The sequence below is a fragment of the Mus caroli genome, unplaced genomic scaffold (genome assembly GCF_978045245.1).
Source record: "Mus caroli unplaced genomic scaffold, Mus_caroli_1 scaffold_17, whole genome shotgun sequence".
In the NCBI taxonomy this organism is placed as follows: domain Eukaryota; kingdom Metazoa; phylum Chordata; class Mammalia; order Rodentia; family Muridae; genus Mus; species Mus caroli.
This window is the reverse complement of record NW_028227272.1, coordinates 61,623,342-61,637,980: the sequence shown is the minus strand read 5'-3', so window position 1 is coordinate 61,637,980 and position 14,639 is coordinate 61,623,342. Positions and strand designations below refer to the sequence as shown.

Below are 14,639 nucleotides of genomic sequence, written 5' to 3'. Positions count from 1 at the left end.
ACTCCCTGCCCCCTGCCAGGCTCCCCCACTTCCTGGGGCCTCAAGTTTCTCCAGGTTAGGAGGTTCTTCTCTCACTGAGGCCAGACCAGGCAGTCCTCAGATGTATGTGTGCCAAGGTCTCATATCAGCTGGTGTATACTGCCTGGTGAGTGGCTCAGTGTCTGAGAGATCCCAGGGGTCCAGGTTAGTTGAGATTGCTGGTCTTCCTATGGGGTTACCCTTCTCCTCAGCTTTTTCCAGCTTTTCCTTAATCCAACCACAGGGGTCTCCATTTCCGTTCATTGGTTGGGTGTAAGTATCTGCATTTGACTCTTTTCAGATGCTTGTTGGGCTTCTATGAGGGTAGCCATGGCTATGCTTGGCTCCTGTGTGTAAGCACACCATAGCATTAGTAATAGTGTCAGACCTTGGAGCCACCCCTTGAGATGGATCCCAAGTTGGACTGGTCACTGGGCCTCATTTCCCTCAGCCTCTTTTCCATTTTTGTCCCTGCAGTTCTTTTAGTTAAGAACAATTCTGGGTCAGATTTTTTTTTTTAAACTGTGGGATGGCAATCCCATCCCTCACATGATGACCTGTATTTCTACTGGGGGTGGACTCTAAAAGTTCCCTCTCCCCACTGTAGGAAATTTCATCTGAGGTTTCCCCCCGCCCCCTTGAGTCCTGAGAATCTCTTACCTCCTAGGTCTCTGGCACATTCTAGAAGGTCCTCCCACCTTCCACCCCTATCCCCAAGGTTGCTTATTTCCATTCATTCTGCTGGACCTCATGGCTTCTTTCCTGTTCTCCCCCACCCAGATACCTGATCATGTTCTCTTTCTGCCCTTCCCCTCCCCTCTCCCACCCAGGTCTCTCCTTTTCTCTGCCTCCTGTGATTGTTTTTTCTCCCTCCCAAGTGGGATTGAAGCATCCTCACTTGGGCTCTTCTGCTTGTTAACCTTCTTGAGTTCTGTGGATTATATCCTGGGTATTCTGTACTTTTTTTTGGGGGGGGGGTGATATCCACTTATTAGTGAGTGCATACAAGGGATGTCCTTTTCAGTCTGAGTTACTTCATTCAGGATATTTCCTAGTTCAATCCATTTGCCTGCAAAACTCATGGTTTCCTCATTTTTAATAGCTGAATAGTATTCCATTGTGTAGATTGACCATATTTTCTGTATCCATTCTTCTGTTGTGAAACATCTGGGTTGTTTCCAGCTTCTGGCTATCACTGATAAGGCTCTATGAATGTAGTGGAGCATGTGTCCTTATTACATGTTGGAACATCTTCTGGGCATATGCCCAGGAGTGGTATAGCTGAGTCCTCTGGTAGTACTATGTCCAATTTTGTGAGGAACTGCCAGATTGACTTCCAGAGTGGTTGTATCAGTTTGCAATCCCACCAGCAATGGAGGGGTGTTCCTCTTTCTCCACATCCTTGCCAACATGTGCTGTCACCCGAGTTTTTGATCTTTGCCATTCAGATTGGTATAAGGTGGAATCTCAGGGTCATTTTGATTTGTATTTCCCTGATGATTAAGGACTTTGAACATTTCTTTAAGTGCTTCTTGACCATTTGAGATTCCTCTGTTGTGAATTCTGTGTTTAGCTCTATACCCCCCCCCTTTTTATTGGATTGTTTGTTTGTTTTGTTTTGTTTTTGTTTTTTTTTTTGGTTGTTAGCTTCTTGAGTTCTTTATATATTTTAGATATTAGCCCTTTATTGGATGTGGTGTCAGTGAAAATTTTTTTCCCCAATCTTTAGGTTAGGAATTGACTATTGGCTATGTCTTTGCCTCACAGAAGCTTTCCATTTTCATGAGGTCTCATTTATCAATTCTTGATATTAGAACTTGAGCCATTGGAGTTCTGTTTAGGAAACAATCCACCTCAATGACAATGAGTTCAAGACTCCTTCCCACTTTTTCTTTGTTAGATTCAGTGTATATGGTTTTATGTTGAGGTCCTTGATCCACTTGGACTTGAGCTTTGTGCAAGGTGACATATATTGATCTATTTTCATTTTTCTACATACCAACTTCCAATTAGACAAGCATCATTTATTGAAGATTCTTTTTTCCTATTGTATATTTTTTACCTCTTTTGTCAAAGATCAAGTGTTCACAAATTTGTGGTTTTATTTCTGGGTCTTCAGTTCTATTCCATTTATCAACCTGTCTGTCTCTGTACCAATACTATGCAGTTTTACATCACTATTTCTCTGTAGTAGAGCTTGAAGTCAGGGATGGTGATTCTCCCAGAAGTTCTTTTATTGTTAAGAACTGTTTTCACTATCCTGGGTTTTTTGTTTTTCCATATAAAATTGAGAATTGCTCTTTGCACGTCTTTAAAGAACTGTGTTGGAATTTTGTTGAATATTGCACTGAATCTAAATAAACTATATTAAAACCCAAATTTAAGCACTGAGATAGATGTTTACAGAGAACACACATGATAGACATTTCTATGTGATACATTTAGGGCCTAGCGTGTCTCTTTCATTTTCTCATGTTTCAAAAGACAATTTTTTAGCTTATTTTACTTTTGTTTGTAGCATTGGATCTACCTGGTTTGCTCTATGTCCTTTCTATAAACCTATCAAAACTAAACATTTCTCTAACTTGTGATTATTTTTATCAGTGAGAAATAATCTCTTTTGATTATAGCAGAAAAAATATTCAAAATTAAAGTAGAGAAATATTCAAAATGTTTGATACCAACTAAGAAATTTTAAAGAAACTATATTAGCTATAAATTTAAGCACTGACATGGGGATGCCTGTGCAGTAGGGTCCCATTATCTTAAGCTATGTAACCCTATAGGGCAGTCCTACCTTCCATCTGCAGCAACAGCAGTCTTGCGTAAAATCTCCCTTCAGTTGGCATGACTTCATTTCATATTTCCAATAGTTAAAAAAGTAATTTTTCTCTTTCAGAAAGACAGCACTTGCCTCCTACTATCAAGAAATCAAACTCCAGCAACAAAGCACATCTCCCAGCAGCCATCTGGAATTGGTCCTCACTGTGCTGTGAGCTTATTTGTAAGGACAACTCCTAGCAGAAACTATTCTAGGAATCACCTCTTCAGAGGGTCTGCAGATTTTCTTGTAAACTTTCATATCAGAAATGACTAAGCACTATCGATCCCTTAGCTTTTCGTTTTCTACCAATGGTAATGTGTGTTTGTAGGTCGGTCTGCGACTGACATCTGATGTAGGCTCCTTTCAATATGCAAGCTTTGACCAACAAATTTAATGTCATTCAATTTTAAGCTTTTAAAATAGACTTTAAAAAATAATTTTATGATGACATATATCTACTTATAAGTAAATCTGGAAACAGACAATATCAACAAATCAAACCATACAAATTAGTCCCATCTATCTTACACCCCTAGAATAATGTACGATGTATGAGTTTAGGATAAATATTAGGTTTCGTTTATGAGTTAGGCAGAAATCGCCCCATATGTAAGAAGAATCCTAGCTGTGAGATTTTTCTCCTCTATTATCCAGTGCCAAACACTGAGCCTGTTATGTAACAGATGCAAATTGAATGTTTGTTTGATGCATATGTAAAAAGCATTGTCCTTTACTATCAAGGCGTTGGACATAAGAACTTTAGTGAGTACACCAAGTTTAATATTTCTGATCCAGAACACGTTTGAGGGAATTGAAGGCTTCTGCTTAGTTTTCTGCCATGAGGCCTTACTACAGTTGATTCCACAATGATATTAGCTAACTCTGCCTCAGTTGTTTTCTGACAACACAGTTTCATCAATATTTTATGAAAATTTCAAATATAATTTTGAATAAGAAATCCAATGTTTGAATGAGTTTATGAGAAGCCCTGGTGCTCAGTAAAATTATTGTAGGTTTGTATGTGTTTCCTTTTAAAAAATTAATGGAAGAATTGATGTAAGCAACGCTTGAATCTAATAAAAAGAAATTCCATAGTCATAACAAAGCTGTAAGCGTGTATGGAGTTGCTTCATCCTTAGACATTAGAGTTTCAGAGTAGAGTTAGGAACTACCACCTGCTTACATGAAGGAGACATAGAAATTCTTCATGCGTTATATGAGGAGTTCATACCAAGAACAGAAAAGAAAATTAACTTGAAACTCTTGGAACAATAAAGCTATAAAAATATTCCATATTGAAGCAAGCAATCAATGGACACGCTTTATGAAACATCGCAGCTGGTTGGGATGGAACACACTTTTAAGTGCTGCACCTACAAGCCAGGGCCAGTGTTTGAGGCCACCCTGGTCTACATAGCAAGTTCAAAGACAGCCAGGGGTATATAGAGAGATCCTATCTCCAACAAAACTAAAATGAAATAACCAATCAAACCAAACCAAACTAAACCAAAACCAAAAAAAAAAAAGAAAGAAAGAAAGTAAGAAAGAAAGAAAGAAAGAAAGAAAGAAAGAAAAAAACAGAGCAACAGTGTAATTGCTATATAAATATGTGAAGTCTCTAAATATATACACCCAATAAATTATTGACTAAACTTTTCCAAAATACCTGCTAGTTAAGTAGATGAAAAAAATGAAGCAAAAGTAAGGCAAAATGAGTAAAATATCAATAATAGAATATGATTTAGCTTTTCATGTATTTATTTTTATTACAATGTATTATATACCAAATATAAATTTTAATTTATATGCCTCAGTTAATATTTAAAATTATGCAAAATATAATGGATAATTTTCCCAGTATACATTATTTTTACAAAATTTTGTCATTTCTGGACAGTGTTTAAGTTATCAGATATTTATCTTTCAGTTTCTCTAAAATTCGAGTATATTAATAGGTAGCTTATTTTTAGTGTTTTATACATTCACAATGCCTCTGACTTGTAAATGATTCATTCTTATGATATTTCTGCAGAGAACGTTAGCTCTTCTAAGTCATTACACTCTTACCTTCAAAATCAGACGAGTAGCCCTAGCCACTAAATATTTTCACAATTGTTTTAATTTAGGAGAATGTTTTAGGAAAGAGTTTCTATTACCAAGAAAAATATTTATCTAAAGTTTTCAAATTAATTCCTTATTTCAGTTCATTACTGTATAATCCAAAATTAATGAAAGTTCATATATAATACATGTAAGCAGAAATAAAGACATGAAACTTACTCATTATCATATATCTGAAGTTTATTGCTTAAAGAAATGTATGCTGAATATAATAGTAGAGTATCATATAATAATAGTTTGCATGAGAGTAGCTTTTAAGTGCTCTTATGCACATGGAGCTGGAAGGTAGTTCTGAGATAGTGTTAACGGGCTGGACTGTACAAATCACTATGTACATGTATGATGTATCAAGGAAGGGATATCAAAGGATCAAGCTATAGAGAATGTAAATGTCCACAATAGAAACACCTTTATTCAAAAAAGGATAAAATTTCCCAAACATGAACAAACTAATTTGAAAACAAGCCAATTGCAACCTTCTCAGTCAACCAGAGCAGCAGTTTTGAGTGGCTGCTTCACCAGTTACCCTTCAAATCTAAGCCTGCAGTTTTTTATTTCACATACTGCTGATGGAGTCATATCCCTTACCAGTGATTAGCCTTTGAAAACTGTTCTTTGAAAGAATTGTAGAGCATTTTATTCCATAAATTAACCCCGAGTAAGTGATGAAGTCACGAGTTTAGGTTGTTTCCTTTTCTTAGTTTTGATTTTTGGCAGCGCGGGGATGAAATCCTGAGCTTTGCCAATGCTAGGCCAGCACTCTACGCCCTAACTGCCCCTTCCCACCTTTTGTCTTGCTTTGCTTTGTTTTGTTTGAGATGGGCTCTGGTTGACAGGAGATTCATGAGCCTTTGAACTTGTGATCATCCTTATGGGTCTGACCCCTGGGTGCTGGGGTGATAGGCAGGAGCCACTAGGTCCAGTCAAAATTTTAATACCATTAATAAGAAAAATCTTTGCTCAGAGTTCATATGTCTTTTCCCTCAAATCTTTCGTTAAAGTTAAATGAGGACGCAGAAGTAGGAGTGAGATCAAGTTTTAATGTTCATATATTTATTAAGTTCAAAAACTTTATGCTGAATTACGTCAGTATTAGACATTACAAGGATTTGATCTGTGCAGGCCATCAAGGGAACCTACTGTTAATTTTAAAACATTAAATATTTATTAAATATTAAATATATCAATAGATATATTAATATAATAAATATATTAAAATATTTACTAGATACATTAAAATAATTTGTTGATTATTAATGTATGAACACTTGCTTTTATTCCTCCCCAATAGTCAATAATTAAAAAAAATTTTTAATTGACTATCTTATTTCTTTATATTTCAAATGTTATCCTCTTTCCCTGTTTCTCCTCCGCAAACCCCCATTCCACCCCCTCTTCCTCCTCCCATGAGGGTGCTCTCCCACCCACCCACTCCTGTATTTATTTGCCTCATGTAAATATTTGATTGATACTGACTTTAACTTTAAAAAAATCTATTTTAACTAATAATTGGAACTTCATATTGGAATCAATAATACTAAATATATTAATATTTAACTAAAACAATTAACTCTATTGTCTTGGCTCTTGACTGCAAGTACGCAAAAGAAAAAAAAAAGAAAGAAAAACCATTGGTTTGATTGCTGGGAAGATGGTATAACCAGAATTTAAATTAAGGAATCGTGAAGCCTCAGTGGCAGCCACATCATGGTGATGTTGTCACATCAGTCTTCTCTTGAGGGACCTGATGTGTGAGGAGTGTATTTGATGAATGCTATGACTCTGTATGCACCAAAGTGTCATGTCATGGACATGTGCACAGTGACTACAGTGCAAATAGCATGTGCCCTTACTGCTGCCCTTTGTCTCGTTGTGGTGATCACTGTATGGCTGTCACTACTGTCCCTGGATGTGACTGCTCCTGCTCTGGTGCGGTTCCTAAGGGTATCTGTGATTCAGGATCTTAGTTCGTGCCTTCTTGTTTGCAAATGCATAGGACTTCAACGTCTTTTCATGATTGGTAGTATATATCTCATTTTGAGTGCAGATTTTTGGTTGGTTCAAACCAAAAAATACCTTGGTTAGAACAAAATTGTATAAATATTAGATGTGCTAAATAACAGCCATGAGAGTTCTAAAATGCAAGATTAGAGGTGTGTCTCCAGTTTTATTTTTAAGAATTTCACATAGGAGTATGATATTTATATCATTTCTATCCCTTCACATCCCAGCCAGCTTCTCCTAACGTTCCCTCTCAAAGTCATCATAGTCCTTATTACTATTGCATACACATACGCACAAACATGTACACACACATATCTCACATATATATGTATGTACATACACAGACGCACAGACACACACACACACAGACACACACACACACACATATATACTGAGTATAGTGTTGTTCATATGTATGTATTTAGCACTGACCACTTGGGATTAGATATATTATCAGGAGTTGACTTCCCCAGGAGATTAATTTTTCTTTTCTTATAATTATGATCAGAACACATGCTCCAGTATGTTCATAGCAGCCTTATTTATAATAGCCAGGAGCTGGAAAGAACCCAGATGTTCCTCAACAGAGGAATGGATACAGAAAATGTGGTACATTTACACAATGGAGTACTACTCAGCTATTAAAAACAGTGAATTTATAAAATTCTTGGACAAATGGATGTATCTGGAGGATATCATCCTGACAAAGAACACAAATGATATGCACTCACTGATAAGTGGATATTAGCCCAGAAACTTAGAATACCCAAGATACCATCTGCAAAACACATGAAACTCAAGAATAAGGAAGACCAAAGTGTGGATACTTAATTCCTCCTTAGAATAGGGAACAACATACCTATGAAAGGAGTTACAGAGACAAAGTTTGGAGCTAAGACGAAAGGATGGACTATCCAGAGACTACCCCACCCAGGGATCCATCCCATAATCAGCCACCAAACCCAGACACTATTGCATATGCCAGCAAGATTTTGCTGAAGGGACCCTGATATAGCTGTCTCATATGAGGGTATGCCAATGCCTGGCAAATACAGAAGTGGACGCTCACAGTCATCTATAGGATGGAACACAGGACCCCCAATGGAGAAGCTAGAGAAAGCACCCAAGGAGCTGAAGGGGTCTGCAACCCTATAGGTGGAACAACAATATGAACTAACCAGTACCCCCAGAGCTCATATCTCTAGCTGCATATGTAGCAGAAGATGGCCTAGTCGTCCATCATTGGGAAGAGAGGCCCCTTGGTATTGCAAACTTTATATGTCCCAGTACAGGGGAATGCCAGGGCCAAGAAGTGGGAGTGGGTGGGTAGGGGAGCAGGGTGAAGGGAGGGTATAGGGAACTTTCAGGATAGCATTTGAAATGTAAAAAAGAAAATGTCTAATAAAAAATAATTATGGTCATTAATTTTCTGTAGCTCTAAGCACAGGACTCTTTGAAGTTTCTCCTATCCACGTTGACATGTCAATTGGTGTCATTATGCAAGTCTTGTTTAGGCATCCATGCTGTTGAGATCTCATGAATTGAACTTTCCTACAATACATTGAGTATACTATTTTATAGGAGACTTCCTGGTACCCTGGGTTTAACAATGCTTCTGTACCTTCTTCTGTGATGTTCCAGGACCCTTAGGTACAGGTACAGGGATTTTTTTTTTAAATAAATTCTAGAATATGCTGTATGTGAGGAGACAGAGGAAGAGAGAGACAGAGAATGAAAAAGAAAGAGGAAAATCATATTTACTAAAAATCTTTACAGCCTCAACGACCTTACCCAAATTAGCAAGATGGAACACATTACATTTAAACCTCGTAAACACTTTATGTAATCGGCAGTGCCAAATGCCAAAATATTTTGTGAATTTTAAGTGGTAACACATTTGAAGGAATGAAAAGTCACCCTGGACTGACTAAAATGCTGGATTAAATAAAATTATAAGGAGGAGATCATTAAGAGAGGTTTCCAACTACAGGAGTTGTGTGCCAGACTACCAAGATAACTCCAGAAGTCTGACAAGAGGATATAAATTGAATAGGAATATAAGTTGAATTTCTCCCCTTTAATAAACCATCTTTTTGATCCTAAAAGTCACTTCTGGCCAGATTTCACAGTCTAACTGATGGTTGAGTTCAATCAAGCTAACAGGATGCTTTTTCATTAAGTATAATCCTTTCCTGAAATTTAAACAAATTCTAAATTTCATTATAAAAATGTGAAAGTGTATAAATTTGAAAAGAAAATAAACATGACATAAGTTCATAATTAAAATAATCAAAACAACCTTGACCCACTGGAAGCTCTATCTTTGGGTATGCATTTCTCTTTCCAGTGCTTGCTGATTAACGGGGAAGGAGGAGGCTCTTCATCTGGTCTTGATAGCATATTGTTAGGAGGGGGATTAGCTTGGTGAATAGTTACCTACTGCAGTGTTACAATGGCAGACCCCAAAGAAACAGAGTCCATGGTATTCTCACTATTGTTCAACTGGAAATTTCACTCAGCTCCATATTTGAAATTTAAAATTCGATATTGAAAATTCACAGCAAACCTGTTTTCCATTGTGAACTTGTGGGCGAATAGAAAGTGTGAATTGGGTGACCTTGAGGTCAAGTACTTAGTGGTGAAGACTCAAAAAAAATTTACTTTGTCTTAGAATCAAGTGTGGTGGGCTTTGTTTATATGATATCTGCCTGATTTGATAACTATATGGATAATCTGAACAAAAGATGTTCTCTTATTATCAGGCAAAAATGACAGTTTTCCAAGCGTTTAAGTCCATGCCATGATTAATTTTTCATGCTCTGAAGCTTTGGTGTCCACCTAACATAATTTGGATACATGAGAGTGGTGGACCAGTTTTTTCCCTGCCTTACTTTTCAGTAGTCTCAATTTGCTTTGAGGTGCCCAGAGTTTATTTTACTAGAGGAACATTAGCAGAAAACAAATTATATTCCATTAATGCCTCTACGCAAGTAGTGACATATGTTTCATAATTCATAGCACACTCCCTCAGTTAAATACAAATTACTGTAATGTCAGTTTACATGAAGCTAAGCAGGCATTAGAAAATGGCCAATATGCACATGATCATAGACAAAGAAAGGAATTTTCAATAACAATATTATTATCAATCTATAAGCATCTTGTAACTCACTTCATCTTTTACATGTGTTATTATCAGAGAGAAATGACAAACTGCAATGTTTTCTGAGTCAAAATCACTTCTTAATGCCAGACATAATAATTTAAAATCATCACAGTATAAAAACAGAGTGACATTTAATCACTGCTCTCAAACACTGATTTATGACTGGAAGAGCTTATCCTAATGTTAAAAATGTCTGTTTTAAGAGCTAAACAAAGAATTTTCAACTGAGGAAACTCAAATGGCCGAGAAGCGCCTAATGAAGTGTTCAACATCCTCAGTCATCAGGGAAATGCAAATCAAAATAACCCTGAGATGCCACCTCACACCAGTCAGAATGGCTAAGACCAAAATCTCAGGTGAGAGCAGATGCTGGTGAGGAGAAAGACACTCCTCCATTACAGGTGGGATTACAAACTGGAAGAACCTCTCTGGAAATCAGTTTGGTGGTTCCTCACAAAATTGGACCTGAGGACCCAGTTATACCAGTCCTAAGTATATACCCAGAAGATGCTCCAACATGTAATAAGGACACATGTTCCACTATGTTCAGAGCAGCCTTATTTATAATAGCCAGGAGCTGAAAAAACCCAGATGTCCCTCAACAGAGGAATGGATACAGAAAATGTGGTACATTTACACGATGGAGTACTACACAGCTATTAAAAACAATGACTTCATGAAATTTGCAGGCAAATGGATGGAACTTGAAAATATTATCCTCTGTGAGGTAACCCAGTCACAAAAGAACATACATGGTATGCTCTCACTGACAAGTGGATACTAGTCATCCCAAAGATAGTCACCAAACCCAGACGCTAGCTATTGTGGATGCCAACAAGTGCATGCTGACAGGAGCCTGATACAGCTGTCTCCTGAGAGGCTCTGCAAGAGCCTGACAAATACAGAGGTGGATGCTCACAGCCAACCATTGGACTGTGTTCGGGGTCCCTGATGGAGAAGGGACTGAAGGAGCTGAGGAGATTTGCAGTCCCATGGGGGAAGCAACAGTGTCAAGAGGCCAGACTTCTGGGAGCTCCTGGGGACTGGACCACCAACTAAAGAGTACACATGGAGAGACCCACGGCTCTGGCAGCATATGTGGCAGAGGATGGGAGTGGGAGGAGAGGTCCTAGGTTCTGAGGGAGTTCGATGCCCCGTGTAGGGGAATGCCAGGTAGGTTGGGTGGGTGGGTGAGCAACCTTATAGAGGCAGGGTTGGGGTGACAGGAATAGGGGGTTTCCAAAGGGGAGACCTGGAAAGGGGAAAACATTAGAAATGTAAATAAAGAAAATATCCAATAAAATATATATGAAGAAAATGTTTTAATTAAGATCGTGAGTTGTGTACTATCCTCGGACACTGTTTCAATATTTACTATCTGTTTTGCCATTCCTTCTGTAATGGTCATTTTATTCTCCTGCTTCTTACCATCTCCCACTGCATCACTTACTGCACCCCCACTCTGTTTTTGAATACTCAGTTGTCACTGTCACGCCTTTGCCTCCCAAATACATGGATTTTAGGCATGTTCCCTCATAGCAGACCCCTTTCATCAACTTCAAGAACTTCTAACAGTTAGTAAGAACCTTAAAATTTTACTTATCTTCATAGATATGTTTCCTTATCTAGTTCCACGTCTACTTCAATCTGGATAGAAATCAGAATAGCTGAATGGTGATTTAACCGCTTTGAGACTCAGGTTCTCCATTCATCTATCACAAGCTTGAGCTGAACATGAATTTGGAGACCTTTCATGCCTCTGGAGTTTGTGATAGCTACAAAACCAAATTGTCCAAAATATATAATTGTTTTGTGAATTCCTTTTGCTTCTTTATTAATCTTTGACCATCTCGTTTGCATTTGGCATTTTAAACTCAGGAGAAATGTGAATGAAGGAAAAACCTTTCTACAAAATGATACTTAGAAAAGTTGAATTTGGAATTAAAAGTAAATTTCTTTTTAGGCTAGCTGGGAATGAACAAACAAAAACTGAGGTATTAGGATGGCAGTGTATGCAAGAATAAATTTTTATACCTACTATATGCAATCTTCAGGTATTACAAAGAGAAGTATGGGAAGACTTTGGAATAGTAAGAGGGTGAATAGTCTCCTCTAACCCAAGGTGAACACACCTCACACAAAGGATGTTTGACTCTGGAACAATAAGTACATGTGATATAAGCCGTTTGGAAAAATCTCCCTTATGGGTATTAGAAATAATTGTTTCTTCCTTATGTTTTACCTTAAGTACCAGTAATGTTGACTGTATTTTTATTGATGTATGAAGATAACGCTCTTTTGTTTTTTGTTTTTTCCCTTAAAATCACTCCAGAGTCTGTCTGTTTACACAAGTCAATACTTTCCCCAGATCTAGAAGCTGCTTGCCTTCCTTCCTTCACCTAGAAATGATCTCAAGAATCTTTCTGACCCATTTTTTTTTATACATTCATCTTGTGACTTCATCACACATGCCAGGAAATAGCCTGACCAGATGCAGATAGAAAACATTACTCTGTTTTAACACTGCTATTTAAATTTCAAAGAAGAGGAAATGATCTTTAATTGTAGATTGAACTGTCCTTTGCAGGTGCAAAGAGAAACTTTGGCTGCCTCCCTTAATAACCTGTGCCAACAGGTCAAAGGTGAATCAAAAGGAGAGTGTAATTTAATAAACGACGGATTTATCTTAGTGTTGCCTAGAGAAGTTCATGAGTTTTTTGAAGGAAGGACCATTACATTAGGATAACAAAAGGAGCTTCTATTAGTTAACTGCCGGACACCAGAGAGGTGTAAAGGTAGTTTCTTTTTAAAGAGATATCTGATGAATCTTTAGCTCTTGCCAAGAAAACAATTAAAGTTTGTTGTTCTTCAGTGTCTGGGTTTGGAAACCACCTGTGTCTGTAACTTCTGGGGGGTGGAGGGGAGAGGGGGAAAGAGAGAGAGAGAGAGAGAGAGAGAGAGAGAGAGAGAGAGAGAGAGAGAGAGAGAGAGAGAGAGAGAGAGAGAGGAGAGAGAGAGAGAGAGAGGAGAGAATGTTTTATTGATGTAGGAAAAAAAATAAAGCAAGATGGTATTTAAATAACACTTGCTTCTTGGTTTCCTATGCTAGCTGATGTCGGTCGAGGTTGTTTCTTCTTTCAGCTGTTAGACTAGTCCCCCAAAAAAGAGAAATAAAATTCATTAGTGTACATCCATGACTGACTGTGTGCTGGTTTAAATTCTTTTTTTTTCTTACTATAAAATTTTGATTTTATTTTTTCCAGAGCAAGAAAGGTATCAAAGCATATTATATCATTAAACCTTAATGACTCTTTTTTTGGCATTTCTTTTTTTTTCAATTAGGTATTTTCTTCATTTACATTTCAAATGCTATCCCAAAAGTCCCCCAATACCCTCCGCCCCCAAACCAATCCCACTTAATTCTTTTTTTTTTTAATTTTTAATATTTTTATTACATATTTTCCTCAATTACATTTCCAATGCTATCCCAAAAGTCCCCCATAGCGGCCCCCACTTCCCTACCCACCCCTTCCCATTCTTTTGGCCCTGGCATTCCCCTATATTGGGGCATATAAAGTTTGCAAGTCCAATGGGCCTCTCTTTCCATTGATGGCCAACTAGGTCATCTTTCGATACATATGCAGCTAGAGACAAGAGCTCCGGGGTTCTGGTTAGTACATCATGTTGTTCCAACAATAGGGTTGCAGATCCCTTTAGCTCCTTGGGTACTTTCTCTAGCTTCTCCATTGGGAGCCCTGTGATACATCCAATAGCTGACTGTGAACATCCACTCCTGTGTTTGCTAGGCCCTGGCATCGTCTCACAAGAGACAGCTATATTTGGGTCCTTGCAGCAAAATCTTGATAGTGTATGCAATGGTGTCAGCGTTTAGAAGCTGATTATGGGATGGATCCCTGGAATCGGCAGTCTCTAAATGGTCCATCCTTCATCACAGCTACGAACTTTGTCTCTGTAACTCCTTCCCTGGGTGTTTTGTTCCCAATTCTGAGAAGGTGCACAGTGTCCACACTTTGCTATTCATTCTTCTTGAGTTTCATGCGTTTATCAAATTGTATCTTATATCTTGGGTATCCTAAGTTTTGGGCTAATATCCACTTATCAGTGAATACATATTGTGTGAGTTCTTTTGTGATTGTGTTACTTCACTCAAGATGATGCCCTCCAGGTCCATCCATTTGGCTAGGAATTTCATAAATTCATTCTTTTTAATAGCTGAGTAGTACTCCATTGTGTAAATGTACCATAATTTCTGTATCCCTCTGTTGAGGGACATCTGGGTTCTTTCCAGCTTCTGGCTATTATAAATAGGGCTGCTATGAACATAGTGGAGCATGTGTTCTTTTTACCGGTTGGGACATCTTCTGGATATATGCCCAGGAGAGGTATTGCTGGATCCTCCAGTAGTACTATGTCTAATTTTCTGAGGAACCGCCAGACTGATTTCCAGAGTGGTTGTACAAGCTTGCAATCCCACCAACAATGGAG

General features: G+C 37.9%; 1 protein-coding gene across 2 annotated transcripts in view; it reads left to right on the top strand.

Annotated features, from left to right (window-relative positions):
• Csnk2a2ip (casein kinase 2 subunit alpha' interacting protein) overlaps nucleotides 1-14,639 on the top strand; it is a 125,318-nt gene that overhangs the window by 86,244 nt on the left and 24,435 nt on the right. The window contains exon 2 of one of the 2 annotated variants that reach the window (XM_021184971.2): nucleotides 2,918-3,022. The gene's annotated coding sequence lies outside the window, so the exon portion shown is untranslated. Of the gene's footprint in view, nucleotides 1-2,917; nucleotides 3,073-14,639 lie in introns of both variants that reach the window. The other variant, XM_021184970.2, reaches the window with a different exon arrangement.